Genomic DNA, 17,653 nt, shown 5'->3' on the forward strand with positions numbered 1-17,653 from the left:
AAGACAACAAAAATGGTAGAACTTCTACGGGCATTCTTACATTTCCTTAACAATCAATCTAGTGCTCTGCTGTGATATTCCTATGACAGTGCTTTTCCCCTGCCTCTTCCATGTCACGGCACATGTAGAAGATGATGTTTTTATGGCTCAGTGGCGTGAGAGACTAAGCTGCTCTAAACCAGGAGTTCCAGCTGTGTATTATGATGCCCCGGGCTCCTCCCAATTGTCCAGAGGGCTGGAGGGTCAGCATCTACAAGAAAGCCCTGATCTAGGGAATTCTGGATAATCCTGCTCTTTTTTCTCTTCCTGTGAATTTATTTCTATGAAAAAGTCTAGATGAGAACCAATCACCTTCATAGAATTAGCCTTGATTTCCATTCAGTTTTCAGGGACTCCATATAAATGTAACATTTAGGTTTATAAGCTATCAGATCTGGAAAAATATCCTAACCCCCTACCCAGCGCCCCCAGCCTTTTTTCAGTTGATGGGTTCCCCTTTATCTGTCATTCCCTACTTTCACCACCCTCCTGAGTCTGGTCAGCAACTTTTTGAAGGTCAGTGTGGGCTGTTCTTTCTCTTTTGCAGACTCGCATTCATTCTGTGAACTTTCTGATTGCTCTTCATCTAAGGCATGAGGTTCAATTTCAGTTAGTGCACCAGATGAGAGACAGTTGTTTGTCAGGATTTAATTTCCTCACCAGCGGTTTACTGCCTCTACTGCAAACAGAATGAGACACTTGAAAAGAATGACAGTAATTTTTTTTCCCCAAGAAAAACCTCTGCTTCTGTGAACACTTAGGAAATTAATGCACTTGTCACTGTGCTGTTGGAAAGCGTGACCATAGAAGGGCCTCCATTTTCAGAGGAGGCTGGACATAGAGGAGAAAGAAAATGCATAACATTTGAAAATGTCATGGGACCGAATATAACTTGGACAGAGCTAAGACCTTGTGCAGGGTCTACAAGGAAGAGATGAGAAGTATGAACTCAGTGATTCTAAACCAGAGCCATTATCCAATTATCTTCAAGGGTAAAATGAAATTCTTAAAATGTCTCATAACTATTGCTTCCATTCATTTTGATGCTTATGGAAATTACCTAACAGTTTTAGGATGAGGGGAGAATATAAGAAAAGGAACGAATAATCTACCCGGAGGACATGTCAACCCCCTCATGTCTGTCAAGACTTAGAAGCACGGCTCCATTTCTTTGCCAAGTTTGAAACGTTAACCCACCTGCAAATTAGGATTACAAACAGACATTTTAAAATGATGTTCTTGTGATTTAAATTTTTACCTTAAATGAGTATTTTCCCCTTCTTTCAAAAATAAGCATACTTTCAAATAGATGTTTTAAGTTAGGACGGACAAAATAAAGCTTTATTTGTAAATCTTATTAAAAACGTGAATTCCTTTAATTAAATTGAATGTTCAAAATGCAAAAAGGTTTTCCAACCAAAAGCACTTATTGGACTGAGATAGTTTTTATTCATAATAAATTCTGAGTTTTTATTTTAATAATAAAAATGCTGCATTTTTACTTCTAAGGGGGAACTTCACAAAATTTAAAAAGACCCCCAGGTCATGGTTCTCCCATATAATGCCTGTGCTGTGGTTTTGAATGATCCATGCTTCAGGAGACCCCCTCACACTGAACGACAAGACTAGGTTTGTTCTTTACCAGAATAATAACAACAACAAACCGTGCTGAGTCTATGCACCAGGCTTTCTTCTATGAGCTTAGCGATATAAGCCTTACAACTCTGGTATGGGGAGTATCTTGTATCATCCATCCCCCTTTTATATAAGAAAAGCTGAGACATTTGTCCATGATGACAAAGCTGGCACGTGGGAATGCCCCCTTCAACCTTGGGAGCCCATCCTCCTTACCAAGACCTCCTGCTGCACCTGGCAGAAGCCCTCTTCTCTCAGGCGGGATGTTCCATGACTGGATTGGACAGTCGTCCACACCCTTGCCTGGGTAGCTGTGCAACCTTCAGGATCAGTTAATTTCATAGCTCAAACCTCAGTCCTTCTCACTCTGCTTTTTGAAGGAGGGCTACTTTTTAAACCAAGGACCCTCGGGGCACACTCTCAAACACCCACATTTTCAAGGCATCAGTGGCTTTGAGCCACAGACCTGAGTTCAAAATCATGCCCTGTCACTGGTGCTATATGATGTTGAACCAACTCCTTAACTTTTACTTAACTTAGTTTCCTCAGCTGAGAAGGAGGGGTGGCTAATACCCCACAGGTATGGTGTGGAATCCATACAAACAGTCTGAGAGAGAACTTCTCACATTCCAAGCCTTCTGCACTTAGTAACTCTCTGAACCCATCCTGTGACCCTCCTTATTATCCTCATTTCAGGAAACCAAGACACAGACAAGGTAACTTTCCAGAGGTCAGTGTTAAGGCTAAAGGTCAAAGCCCGTACTCTGGCCTCAAATCTTCTTCCCACAGACCACCTTTCTGAACAGCATCTCCGGAAGTGAATCCAACAGCAAAAGGGCAAAGCCCCTCGTGCCAGCAGCTTTGGCACAAAATAGATGCTCAATAGATGATTTATTATGGTTGTTACTGTTTCCTCCCTCACTCCCACCCCAATTTTCAAATATGCATTTTAATAGTTTATTATTTTTAAAACATATCTCTTACATTTTTAAACATGCCTTTACAGGATGCGCTATAATTCAAAGAAGTTTCCTGAACCACTAGTTTAGATCATTGGACTGATTGACTAACGCAGAAGAGCTTTGCTCATTTGAATCCTTGTTGTTTTCCACCAACTCAGTGCCTTGAACCCTGGAGATTCTATAGGATGTGGGTGCAATGAAGTCTCAAGATGCCACTTTTGCTGTTCATTAGCCAAAAGTTATTTCTGAGTATCTACTCCAGTCAGTGAATGCCAGAAGCATTATGTTTGCCATTTGGTGAAGAATGAACACGATCAAGTCCCTCCTCTTCAGGAAGAATAAGATGAGAATGTTCAGGGTCAAGTTCACAACCTCCTATCCTGTGCCCTCTCATTCTCCCACCTGCTTCATTTAACAAAATAAAAATAATACTCTCCATTTAATCTTGGCCCAAGTACTGGTGCTCCCGAGGCTCAGGTGCCCCTTCTCTCTCTGCCCCTTGTCTGGTTTATTCATTCATTCTTTTATTCATACATCCATTCATTCTTTGATTCACTCAGCTCAATTTATCTTGTGGGTTTCATTAACATATATTAATTTAATCTCGACCCTTTGCACATAAAAGTGAACAAAGCTTGCTTATGAGTAGTCATGGCCTTTGACCGAGAAACAAATATTTCAGGGTGGTCCAGGGTTGCATGCTATGAAGTAACATATTTAATAAAAACTGAACTGTGATGCTTTAGCGCTCTTTTCTCCCCACTCCTAAAAAGCTCTAGTATATGTTAATGCTGAAATAATAGTTATATGCTTGGAGTAACAGAGAGTAGATCAAAATCAGAACCGTCTCCTCGTGACTTACGAGTTTCCTATATGTTAACTTGAAATTCAAGCAGCGCAATTCTGATTCAGTCCTGTGTATCTGGAGGACCTCGGCAGTAACCATGATGGGGCACAGGGATTATTTGTTAAGTAATTTGCAATTAGATGTAATTGCAAACACAACTTCTCCCCTCGTGGGTTTCAGATGCTCTGATTCCTTCACAAAAGGAGGTATGAACACAGAGTGAAACCACTTATCCGCTGTCAACATGTATAATGGGGACAAGGCTGATGCACCCCTGGCTTGGAACGTTAACACAGCCAAAGAGGTGGGAAGGGAAATGGTTTACTTAGGGAACTCTGCCTGTGTCAATGTGAAAGCATTGTAATCTGTTATAGCATTTGCATGTGGTGAGCCCCATTTAATGAGTGGCCTTCCCCAGAACACACACACACGCGCACACACACACACACACGCACACACTGCTGTTTCATATCTCTGTGTGTGGTAAAACCTCTTATTTACACAAACGTACTTCCTGAGTTGTTAAGGTTCTGACTTAATGAGTTGTTAAGTTTCTGAGTTAATGAAATTTTTCAGAAGTGCTTGGTAAATATTACCATAAAATTACTCTTGGAATGTAGGCCCGGGGCCCAATACAAGCTGGTGGAGCCCCCCCTGGAGAAACATGATTCCTATTTGGATCAAATGGACTGAAATCTCTAAGTAGGGGTTTAAGATGAGGTCTTAGCCTTGCTAGAGCAGAACTCAGGGCTTGTATTGTCTTGTATTCAATACTACAATGAGGAAGACCAAGCTGACTGAATTCTTGACAAATGTCTGTTGCTTTAAGCTATAGGAAAATTCTTGATGACTATGGGCCATGGGGATTTTTGCGTGTGTGCGTGTGTGTGTGTGTGTGTGTGCACGTGTTTGCTCTCCACTTTGTCACTGTATTCAAGTACATTAGGAGATATTCAAATTGATGTTGAAACAGAGCAGGACCCGATGGTCGGTCCTTCAGCCCTCGCCCCCCTCCCCAGGTCCTCAGCCCACCTTTCGTCCATGGAAAAACTTTAGCCAAAGGGCTTCCCTGGTGGCGCAGTGGCTGAGAGTCCGCCTGCTGATGCAGGGGACACGGGTTCGTGCCCCGGTCCGGGAAGATCCCACGTGCCGCGGAGCGGCTGGGCCCGTGAGCCATGGCTACTGAGCCTGTGCGTCTGGAGCCTGTGCTCCGCAAGGGGAGAGGCCACAACAGTGAGAGACCTGCGTACCGCAAAACAAACAAACAAACAAAACAAAACAACTTTAGCCAAAGAATAAGTTTAATCAGATTTCAGTGACAAAATGCAGAAACAAAGGAAAACAGTCCAACAAGACAAAATAATAATAGTTTAGACATGAAGCAAAGTCAAGGACCTTTAGTTCCTCCTCAAGAAACTCTATTCTTTTTTTTTGCCGTACGCGGGCCTCTCACTGTTGTGGCCTCTCGCATTGCGGAGCACAGGCTCCGAACGCGCAGGCTCAGCGGCCATGGCTCACGGGCCCAGCCGCTTCGCGGCATGTGGGATCCTCTCGGACCGGGGCACGAACCCGCGTCCGCTGCATCGGCAGGTGGACCCTCAACCACTGCGCCACCACGGAAGCCCAGGAGCTTTATTCTTTGAGCTGTTTTGGAGATACTGAAACGCCCACCAGGCAGAAGGAGTTAACTCCATGATGACCAGGCTGTAGCCATGACGTAAGCTGCCACAATTCCGAGAGCTAGCCTCAGAGAAATGGGAACAAACCGACCCTGGGACTGAACTGGAACTGAAGACTAAACTATACTTAAGACAAGATGGCGCTGGTCAGACCACCAAGGACCAGTTTCAAGATGACTGTGAGAGCCGGCTCTGCTGTTCCTGCACGTAGCCCCTCCCTCCGTCTAGATAAACTCTTGCCCGCTGATTGCCAGTAGGGGGAACTGGCCTTTGGACGCGAGTTTGCCCTCCACCCCGCCCCGGGTTGCTAGCCTCTGAGATAAAGCGGACTTAACCTTCCCATCAGCCTTGTCTCTCTATTGCTTTTGCGCAGTGGGCAGCCAGACCCCACTTCCGGTCATAGTTTTTGGCACCCACCGTGGGGCTGAACTCTCGCGACATCTGGCTCCCGGGATTCCCAACCCCCAGCCCCAGCAGAGCCGCAGAGGCCATGACAACACGCCACGACGGCTGCAAGGAGCCCGCTACCCGTGGCTCGCTGGCCCTGAGAAGGGGATTTGGGGGGACGTTCCTAGCAGCTGCCAAAAACATTTGTTTCGGGGGATCCTCCCTGTTTCTCCCCTGCTGGGCGCTGGCTGCCAGTGTACGCTTTTCCTTGATGGAACGGAGACATGCGTCTGGACAAGCTGATGAGCTCCAAGAGCGAGTAAGTCCACCAGTGTGTACCCAGGCTAACTTATCTTCTGAGCACGAAGCACCTTTGGGCATTGTGCCAGTTGGTTCTGATGTGTGTCTGATGTCGAGGACCGTTTGTGTCTGGGAGGTATTTGTTTGGGACTCCGTATGGGTCTTCCTCTTCCTCTTCCTGAGATTTGTGACAGTTCTGTCTTCTGGTGGGTGAGTGTATATTCCATTTGTGTGATTGGTATCTTTGTTGTTTTTTGTAAAACGGGAAATTCAGGTTAACTTCATTAGAAAAATTTTAGCTGTGAGATTATGACTAAAGAAAATGAAAGATAATTTTTTTTAACAATATATGACGACAGTAGTCTTTAGACTCCGGAAAAAAATGGTTAAGATTAAACTCTTTTGAAATTCCAAAACTGGTTCTTTTTGCATATGCAGTTAAAGAGAGCTAGCTTGATAAAATACTGTTTTCAAAATTCTGACCCGAAGAGGACAAAAATATGCCTAAGAGAAAGCTTGAAGTTAACTCTTATCATGTCCTTAAAATACAAACACAGCCCACTTTGCCTTAGACTTTGGTCTTGGGTTTATTAGTAGAACTTCAAAAGATGTTTGGGTTTATTAAATACGCATCTTGTACCAACCACATTAAAGAGAAATTATGCTATGAGAAAAATGTAAGGTTTTAGAGGTTATGGAATATGTGCTTAAGTTTGCCAATAAGTAAATGCTGGTATAACAGTTCAATTACTTGTTTCTTGGTTTGGTTAAGGCTTTTAAGGGTTAAAAATTATAACATGTAATTAAAGCTACTAAAAATGATAAGGGAAGCATTTCAGTGTGCAAAGCAAGTAGGATATGTGTTGTCAGCAAGAGAAGGTATAAAGAATGGAAATATTTTTGTTGAGGAAAAATGATGATAGTAATTTTGTCCTAGGGTTGGTTGCTTCTGGGGAAGGGACAAATCATATGGAAAACATTTGATAACTTTCAGATCATACTGCTGAATTGGGTAAGAAATTTAAAGAATTCTAGTGGAAAGCTATTTTTTGTTTTCAAACTATTTTTGCCCCTAATGTTCAGGATGGAAAAAATTGTCTAGGGAAGTTATCACAGAGTATGATTACTTGTGATGTGTATCACTGCTGGCTTAATTATGATGTGTATCACTGCTGGCTTTAAGTTTACTGCTAAAAGCACACGTACAGTTCTTGTGTGACAACTGGGCAGTTTTATTCACAGTTGCCAAACTTGTAAGCAACAAAGATGCCTTTAAGTAGGAGAATGGATAACTAAACTGTGGTTGTGAATACAGTACAAAAAAATTTTTTCATGAAGAATTTGGGAGGAAATTGCTGACCTAATGCCCCTGAATACTTCAGTCTGTATTTCCTACAAACAAGGATATTCTCCTGTGTTACTACAATAGGACCATGACAAGTGGGAAGCTGACTCTGAAACATTACTCTTATCTACTCCTCTCTTTTTTAGCCATATGATCCAGTTCAGAATTATGCTTCATGTCTCTTAAGTCTTTAAGTTTGGGATAATACCCCAGTCTTTCCTTGACTTCATAACTTAAGCACTTTTGAAGATTTCAGTTATTTTGTTGTGTCCCTCATTTGGGGGGTTTCCGTGGTCTCTTCCTGACTAGGTTCAGGTCATGCTTTCTGGCAGGATTATCCTGGACATGATAATCCTATTTCGTTTCGTCCTATTAGGTGTCACAGGATTTCACTTTGTCCCAAAACTAATGATGTCCGTTTGAACACTTGATGAATTACTCTTTATAATTAGTATTTTTGTGAAGAAGTACTTTGAGATTATATAAATACCCATTCCTCACCAAATTTTCAAAATATTCATTTATTTATATTTGGATGAACTCATATTTTCCTGTTTAGTTCAATGGATAGAGTTTGTTACTGCTGTTATTTATTTTAATGCTCCACTCGCCCCCAGTCTGGCAAATAGGAGCCCATCAAAGTTGTCTTCTCTGTTTGTTTTGGTTTGGTTTGGTTTTTTTTTTTTTTTTTTTGATATGTCCCATCATGTTTGAGCACTTCTTCATCTTCTGGTATTAGATGTTCCAGCTTCATCTTGTACTTTCCTAAAGTACACCTTGTATCTATTCTACAGCTGTGTTTCCAATAACTAGTACATACTCAAAATGGGAATCAAAAAATATCTTCTTTCTCACCTTAAATAACTTGGGCACATAAAATAAGGTACTTGAACCATATGATTTTCCACTATAGTTATGAAAAATGGATAACTAAAAGATATAAAAGAAAATGTAGTGGAAGAGCAAAAATTGTTTTTGCAATTAGATGTTGTTTATAATAACTTGGTTCCTGTTATTGGTAAAGACCATCTGTCTGGGATAACCACTCCGTTTAAGTAAGTGAAAGCGTAGTCTTGAGTCTTATAGATCAAATCAGCTATAGGAAACAGCTCTTAAGGAGACTGTGGTTTTTAGCAATGTTTATACATGTGCAGTGTTGAATCATTACATAATAGTCATAAGGACAATTTTCTGTATAGATAATATCTTGGTAAAGTGTGAGAAGTTTGACTGAGGGAAATAAAAATTGGAAAAAAATAAAGCTAGAATGAAGTGAACGATACAAAACACCCACATGGGGAATAGATGCATAAAAGAAATGTGTGTCATTCATTCACATGTTTATTGATCACCCAGTGTATGCCAGGCACGTATTGGTTCTGTTTCTCTGGAGGACGCTGACTAAGGCATTGGCTGAGAGGAGAGAGCACTTTGTGGGGGGAGAGCTGAAGAGAGGAGCAGGGACGGGCAGGGCCAGCCGCAGCCCTTCAGAAGAACTGGTCAGAAGCATGGCTGGTGTCCAGCCCTTCAAGACCTGCCAAATAGGGATTCGATCATTTTTCACAAACTTTTTTTTTTTTTACTTCAATGAAGTCGTTTCCCATCTACCTTGTTTCCCACTAACTCCATTTTTTTTCATATAGAAATATTTATCTCAATTCACTAACAGTTAAAAAAAAAAAAAAAAAAAAAAAAAAAACAACCCTGAATTCCTCCTATGAAGACACCCTCGTAGAAAGAACTCCTGTTCTTGCTCCAGTAGTTTTTGGCTTTTAAAATTAGAATAGCCAACCACACATTTCGGGGCCATTAAACAAAGTCTACAGACTGCAGTGTTCTTGAAGTGATCAAGAATCACATAACATAAAAAAAAAAAAAAGAATCACATAACATAAAAATGTCATAAGCAGAAGCACATTAGACATTCATTTGTTTCTTTAGACTGACGTCATATTTAAATGGAACCGTAGTTTGTTAAAGATGAACTGACACTTTATTATTTGTTTAATCAAATGTTCTGTTTCCAAATAATGAGGACAATGGCAGGTGAGTATACTATGTTCATTCCTTCTTTCAAACTATATTCTTTTATTCTCTGACTTGATCGAAGGACATTTTATTAAAAAAAAATTTTTTTTAATTTGGCTGCACCGTGCAGCATGTGGGATCTTAGTTCCCTGACCAGGGATCGAACCCACGCTCCCTGCGATGGAAATGCGGAGTCTTAACCACTGGACCACCAGAGAAGTCCCAAAGAAGGACATTTTATAACTATAAAGGGTCAGGATCCATCCAGAAGACATAACTATTATAAACACATATGCACCTAATAATGATGCCACAAGATACATGAAGCAAAAACTGACAGAATTGAAGGGAAAATAGACAATTCAACAATAATAGTTAGTGACTTTAATACATACCCACTTTCAGTATGGAAAGAACAACTATACCGAATATCAACAGGGCAAGAGGAGGCTTGAACAACACTATAAACCAACTAGACCTAGAGATCTAGAGAACACGCCACCCAGTAAAACAGGATGTGCATCCTTAAGTGTAGTAGAAACATTCCAGAATAGCTCCTGTGTTAGGCTGTAATACAGGGCTCAATAGATTTAAAAAGACTAAAGTCATACAAAGTATGTTTTATAACCATGATGGAACGAAATTAGAAATCAGTAACAGAAGGAAATTTGGGAAATTCACAAACACGTGGAAATTAAACAACATACTCCTAAAAAAACCAGTGGATCAAAGAAGTAATCACAAGGGAAATTAGAAAATGAAAAAAAAAATGCAAGATACCAAAATTTATAGGACGTATCTAACGTTTAGAGGGAAACACATAGTAAATGCCTGTATTTTAAACAGAAGAAAGATCTTAAATCACTATAAGATAGAGGGGCGTGCAGAGGCTTAGGGGAGCTGAGAGACGGGGTGCTCACTTTTCCATAAAGATGACGTTTTGAAGGATGAGTAAGGCTGGAGGAACGTGGGAAGGGAATTCCAAGCAGAGAACAACTGGAGCAGAAACACACAGGCATTAACGAGCGTGGGGTGAGCAGGAGAGCTTTACCCAGCTCAGTGTTTCCAGAACGTCAAGTGTGTGGCAAAGAAGACCGAGAAGGCTACAGGGGCAAGTGGGTCCCAGCCCTGGGGGTTTTATATGCTCTGCTGAGAACCTTGGGCTTTATTCTTTGGGTCACTGAAAGGTTATAAGCAGGCATATACTGTGGTTCAGATTTCCTTTTGGAAAGATCTTTCCAGATGGAGTTGCCTGTAAGAATATTCTGGAACAGATTGCAAGGAGTCAAGGTGGAAAGATTGGAGACAGAGAGGCTGGAGAAGGGATCACTGCCGTAATCCGGGGGGGAGAAAAGGGAGCCTGAACCGGAGCAGTGGTGGTAAGGCTGGAGGGAAGGAGCTGGATTCGAGGATTCTTCAGGAGCCAGGGGTGGTGGACGTGGGTCCTGATTGGAGGGGGTGAGGACGATGCGTCTAGGACACCCAGTGTTTGGGGTGTGGGTGCGTGCTCGCCACAGTGAATGAAAACCAGAATGCCAGAGGAGAAACAGGTCAGCGGGCGTCTGGGCGTTGTCTTAAACTGCTTTTCTTTTCCCATGCATTGTCATGGAGGAAATGCTATCCTGGTAGTACCATTTCTGCCGGGGATGTGCTAGCCTCTCTGAAAACGCTTGCACACCCCCTCAAGGGTCCCCTGCACTCCCTTCCCCAAAGGGCCCCATGCCAACGTGTCTTGCCTCCCTGTTTCTCGCACAGGGTCCCCCGGGGCACACCAGGCATGGCAGTGAGCTGTTAGCTGCTTTCTCCCTGGGCTCCTAGGCCTGCTGTGTCGAGTATCCCGTCCTCCCCTGTTCTGGGCCACCTCCCTCTTCCATAAATATCTACCTTTCAGGACAAGGTCACAAACTGCAGGCCTGAGCACCAGATTTCCCCCATCCATGTGTTTTATTTGGCCTGCCCTGTATTTAATATATATATATATATATATATATATATATATATATTCTTTTTTTTTGTTTTGGAAGATGTTGGGGGTAGGAGTTTATTAATTAATTTATTTATTTTTGCTGTGTTGGGTCTTCGTTTCTGCGCGAGGGCTTTCTCTAGTTGTGGCGAGCAGGGGCCACTCTTCATCGCGTTGCGCGGGCCTCTCACTATCGCAGCCTCTCTTGTTGCGGAGCACAAGATGCCCGTGATGGTTTTTGACTGACAAAGGCATTTGGGATCAAAGATTATTTGTCCTATATAATCGAAATTGTGTAATAAATATGTTTTCCACTTTTAGCCTAAGGAACCATATTGATATTATGTGACAGAAATGCTTACTTGAGCACCTAACATGTGCCAGAGACTGTGTTTAATGCCGGGCACATGACATTGATCAAGTTACATGCTCTGAGCGTATAAGGGGGTGACTTAATATGGTTGCAGTGGCTGAGTGGGGAGGTTGGGGGAGGTGAGAGGCTTTTGATAATGTGACATTTAAGTCACATTGATTAATGTGACACTAAGTCTTAGAGAAGGGACAAGACTTTGCCAGGTGAAGATGAGGATGGATGAGAACATTCTGGGCAGAGGAAAGATGGTGAGCAAAGGCTGGGAGTTCAGGGAAACTGTGGAGTGCTCACGAAGCTGAATGAAGTGCAGCTTGACTTTCCTATCTATAGCAAGGAGAAAGAGGGTGAAAATCAAGCTTAGAGATAGGCTGGGGCCAGAATTCTCGTAAACTACACTAAAGATGTTAAATGTTTGTCTTTCATCAATCCCAATGAAATTCATGCATTAATTTACAACACAAGGATGATAGGAATAGTTAGTAAACAGTAATCATACTTATAGTTTTACATAAAGTCCTGCAATTTAAAAAGTGAAAGTGAAAGTGAAAAATCCATAGGCGTCAGAGAGGCACTCACCAAGACCTGCTGAGAGAAAAGAACATCAGGCTCAGTAAAATCAAAAAGGGGAGGCACACAGTGGGAAGAGAGTGCTGGACTTGGCGGAAAGGGTTAGGATCCCGTGGAGACCCAGTTCCAGCACAGCCCATGTTCCCACCGGAAGCGCTCCGAGACCCTGTAATAAACACATATGACAGATCAAGAACAAAGGCTGAGCCTGGGAGCCCTCGCTGCGAAGCCCAGCACAGGGCATAACTGTAGTGTGGATGGGGGCCAAGTCATCAAGGACCACCAGGCAAGTGGAGATGTGCTCACTGGACCATATGGTACTGCTCTTGAACAAGTAAAACTACCACAACCACTGTGCAATTAGATAAATCAGGCTTCCTTCTTGTTCTCGCTCTGTGGCGTTGGAATTCAGAGCTGACCCTTTAGGCCTAATGACACTCCCAGCCAGGGCTTTAATTTGTGGGATTAGGAGCATGGCCTCAGAGAGGAAGAAAGTGTGCTTTTTTATATAAGCCATTTGGGAATTAAAGTTGGTGACCAGGGCTTCCCTGGTGGCGCAGTGGTTGAGAGTCCGCCTGCTGATGCAGGGGACGCGGGTTCGTGCCCCGGTCCGGGAAGATCCCACATGCTGGGCCCGTGAGCCATGGCCGCTGAGCCTGCGCATCCGGAGCCTGTGCTCCGCAACGGGAGAGGCCACAACAGTGAAAGGCCCGCGTACTGCAAAAAAAAAAAAAAAAGTTGGTGACCAGAAAAAATAAGAACCTCATCCACATTTATACCATAAACGAGTAATGTGGGTTGCGCTAGTTAAAGTCACCATCATCCTCAACCTCATCGTCATCATTTGAGATGCCCTGTGTACGTGGAGCTGTGCTGTGAGGCCACAGCAGCTTATAAGGCACCTCCTACGGCCGTCTGGGGGATACTTATATTCTTGGGGGGGTAGTAATAAAATTTAAGAAGTAGTAAAATAAATTATAAGGAAATGAAAACAAAAATGGTAAACACGTGCAACAAATATATATTTTTCAAACGAAGACTAGAGGAATTTGGAGTTTCCGCAGGTTGAGGCGGCAGAGGAAGTCTATGGAACCATGCCAGCTGTGAAGGAGCCGCACAAACTGGCCACTTGGGAATAAGGAGTCCATAATCTTCCTTTGAAAATGCAACTTGAAAAAATGGAAAGATTTCCTTTCCATCAGTGGCAGGCAATGTTCCAGGTGGCTTCATAAGTGAGTTTTTTTTAAATCAAATATCTAAAGAAAAATTAACAAGTCATTGAAAAAAACTTTCAGAAAATAGAGGAGGAGGCGATAATCCGCAACTCTTTCTCTGAGTCCAGTTTAACTCTAATACAAGAAGCCTTCTATTTATTATGGTTTCACTCTGTTCTTTAACGGAAACAGTGGTAGTTGGCACCAAGCTGTTATGTGTCTGCTTATCTGAAAGGGAATGTAAGTTGTTAGCTTGTATAGTTTAGTATAAAGCCCAGGTCATTTGATTGTTAACGGTAAATGAGAATAGACTTGATAAGAGTTATATCTTTTCATTTACAACACATACAGTATCTTTTTTCAAAAACTCCCTCCCACGTATCTTGTAATGAAATCTAGCAATGCAGAATGATGATGCTTGGACTCGGATATAAATGAAAATATTAGGAGAGCACATGGGAATTGAACTTGGCATGCTTGTGTTATTACAGAATCCTACACACGTTGATTGATTAGGGTTGAAGGTAATGCAAGTGAATAAGGATATCACGGTTTTTGCTATTTTACCTCTGAATCAAATGAGATGTGCTCAAGTGAAACTCCCACATATATCTGTAGTGCTGTGCAGGAAGTGACAGTGGATCTATTACCTTCTCAAAGAACTCGGATCAGAAGCCTGCACAGTGTGACTGACTCATAAGTGCTGATTCATACCACAAACTTCATGTTCTAAGCAATGGGGGAGTATTTCAGCCACTGTATGTTCCCTGTATAAGAATTCTAAATCCAAAAAAAGAAGTGTTCTGGGTTTTTATTTCAATCAGTTCTGCCACCAAGTTGGACTATAAAATCATCACAAAGTCACTTCAATTTTAGCTTTATTGTTCAATTTTCCTGTCAGTTCTAGAGGGAAGATTAAATCGTTTCCTGGTGGGACGTGGTTTTGTCCAAGGAGATTTCTGATAGAAGGCAGTGTTCTAGGGCTACAGTTTATTCTGGAACTGTGTATCCTTCTTGGCTAAAATGCTACTTACTGTCTCTCCCCAGTGAGAATGGAATCTTCCTGAAGACAGATACTTTGTCTATTGTATTCACCCCTGTATCCTTAGCACCTGTAATAGAGTCTGGTCCCAAAGTTCAAGCTCAGTAGATACAAGAGCGTATTAGTGTCATCTACCAAATATTTCCAGTTCTACCCTCAGGCATATGGAAATACTACACTTTCATGCCATACCACCTCCTTGAATTGTGGTCTAGTCATGTGACTTCCTTTGCGATAAAAGTAATCTGTGACACTTTATTTACTGTACAATAGACACTATTAAGAGACCATACAAGTAAAAGATGAGACTGGATCCTCTACCTTCAACTGTATGGGAAGTTGAAACACCAAAAGGAATCTGTTTATTTGCCATATCTAATATTATTCACCACTGCAAGTCTGCATAAAATGTAAACAGTACAAGAATATTTGGGGGATTAAATCCTTCTGGGGCAGTGAGGCAATGCAGGGCGTGTGTGAAAGTAATAAAACATCTCAAGCGCAAGATTAAAATGTTCACTTCACTTGGAAGAAATAGACATGTTATTTTCCAAGGCAAATGATCACTAGTATAAATGGAAGTGCTTTGTTTCTTCTCACTGCCACTGACTGAAGTGTAATTCACAGAATACAGTCAACAGGCAGAACTTTAATCTCATAAAAATGGAATAGTTCAGGGAGAATTGTTAAGCCAAAGAATGCTAAATAGATGGGAGACATTTTTACTAGCAGGGTTTGGACAAAATATTCACATAGACAGGTGCAGGTTCACTGCCTTGTGGGACCTACGGTGCATGTTCATCTATGCCTTAATTATCTTCATTCAGGCACTGTGACGTGAAAGGTGTGCTCCCTTTATTGTTTACTTTTTATTTTAATTAATTTATTTATTTATTTATTTATTGTGGTATGCAGGCCTCTCACTGTTGTGGCCTCTCCCGTTGCGCAGCACAGGCTCCGGACGCGCAGGCTCAGCGGCCATGGCTCACGGGCCCAGCCGCTCCACGGCATGTGGGATCTTCCCGGACCGGGGCACGAACCCGCGTCCCCTTCATTAGCCGGCGGATTCTTAACCACTGCGCCACCGGGGAAGTCCCCCGTCTATTTTCTTGGCTCATTTTGGGGGGATAGTGGGAAAGGTGGCTATTCATTTATTTATCCAGTAAGTTGACAAACATGCTTTTGTTATTTTTTTTTTTTTTTTTTTCTTTTTGCGGTATGCGGGCCTCTCACTCTTGTGGCCTCTCCCGTTGCGGAGCACAGGCTCCGGATGCGCAGGCCCAGCGGCCGTGGCTCACGGGCCCAGCCGCTCCGCGGCACATGGGATCCTCCCAGACCGGGGCACGAACCCGTATCCCCTGCATCGGCAGGCGGACTCTCAACCACTGCGCCACCAGGGAGGCCCTTGTTATATTTTTAAATAATATTTTTTAAATAAAAAATGAATCAATCAAACAGTAACATAGACATTTTCTCTTGGTGGACAGTTCCGTAACATGCATTGATTTGTATAACACCCACCACAGTCAAGATGCATAACAGTTCCATCCGCCCCAAACACTCCCTCTGCTAACCCTTTATATGTAAATTCTCACCTCATCCATAACCTCTGGCAACCACTCCTTTGCTCATATTTTTTAAAAAATAAAATTATACTTGGGTTTTGTATTTCTATGGGATTCTAGAAAGGTTTGCTTTTTTTTTTCCTGGTGGTAACTTTCACATTAATATCTCTTATAAACCCCTTAGTTTCCTTTTTCCTGACTTAGGAGTTTACTGTTTGGTTCACTAGCTTCTATTATCTGTTCTCCATGCAGCAATGGGTTTAGTCTGTTTTCTCCCTCCTTCTCTCATTTTAAAGTGGAATCGTTTTCACTTTCTTGGAGCGTTTAACATCTGCACACTATTCTTCCATCTTTATCCTAATCCTGTTTTAATCTTAGATTTACATGTAAAGATACTTAATGCTCAGTACTTTGTTCAAGTTCTGCCTATAACCACATGTTCTGATGAAGCTTGTCTTGTAGTTGATTCCTCAGAAAAAAATTATGGTTGCAATATTCCAGATGCATATGTATGTTTTAAACTATTTTCCAAAGCCTTGGAAGTTGGAAAAAAAAAAAAAAACTTCGCTGGATAGAAAGTAATTGAGTCATACTTTCTTTCCTTGAGTTTCTTGAAAATGTTATTTCAGTGTTCTTTTGCTTTGTTTATGCCACGGAGAAATCTGATGTGAATCAAGATTTCTTTCCGTTGTAAATGGCTTTGTTTTTGTGTTTGTTTTTTAGAGGCACAGAAATATGTTTTTCTTGATCTATAAACATTAGTAATTTTACTGGCATATGTTTTAAGGTTGAGAATTATGGGTCCTTTTTTGCCCAGATCCTAGTAGGCTCTTTAAATGAGTATTCGGTAAGATGAAATTGCCATTGGTAAAGGTAAATTATTCTTGAATGTTGGCAACTTAATGTGGTTCAACTTCATAGATTTTGGTCTTGTTTTTACTTCAGGAACATTTATTTTGAATTATTACTTAAATTTTAAGGTTCAGATCTTGATTGGGTTGAATCTCAAAAACAACGAAGTCTTTTCCTAGCTTTCTTCTGATGTAGTTGTAATGATGGCAACTTGACCAGCTTGTTGACTTGGCCGTGAGTGACTTTCATAACAATCAAGTGACTTAGGACTGTCCATTCCCCTCACTCCCAAAGGCCAATGGATTGTTATGCAGAGGGTACAGAATTCACTTAGAATTTAGGTCAAGTTCAGACTGTATTTGAGTTGCACTTTAATAAACCAGGACTATCAATACATCTCTATAAATAGATACTGTTTGGGGCCTCACTGGTGAGTCCTATGATACCAAGGGTTAAAAAAAAGAAGGCAGTTAACATCTTAGAACACTTAGTTTGAAATTATGTACCCTTGACCTTCCCAAAGAATCTGTCTACATGTAAATACTATCGTGTTTTTGCCTGTCAAAGCTTTGAGGAAGCAGTTTACATCTCTGAGCAATCCAAATACCTCTGAAGTTTATGGATTTCTTTTTCTTGACAAACCTAAGAGTCCCTTTTTTTTTTTTTTTTTTTTTGCAGTACACGGGCCTCTCACTGTTGTGGCCTCTCCCGTTGCGGAGCACAGGCTCCGGACGTGCAGGCTCAGTGGCCATGGCTCACGGGTCCAGCCGCTCCGCGGCATGTGGGATCTTCCCGGACCAGGGCACGAACCCGTGTCCCCTGCATCGGCAGGCGGACTCTCAACCACTGCGCCAC

This window comes from Mesoplodon mirus (genome assembly GCF_964341445.2).
Source record: "Mesoplodon mirus genome assembly, chromosome: 20".
Taxonomy (NCBI): Eukaryota; Metazoa; Chordata; class Mammalia; order Artiodactyla; family Ziphiidae; genus Mesoplodon; species Mesoplodon mirus.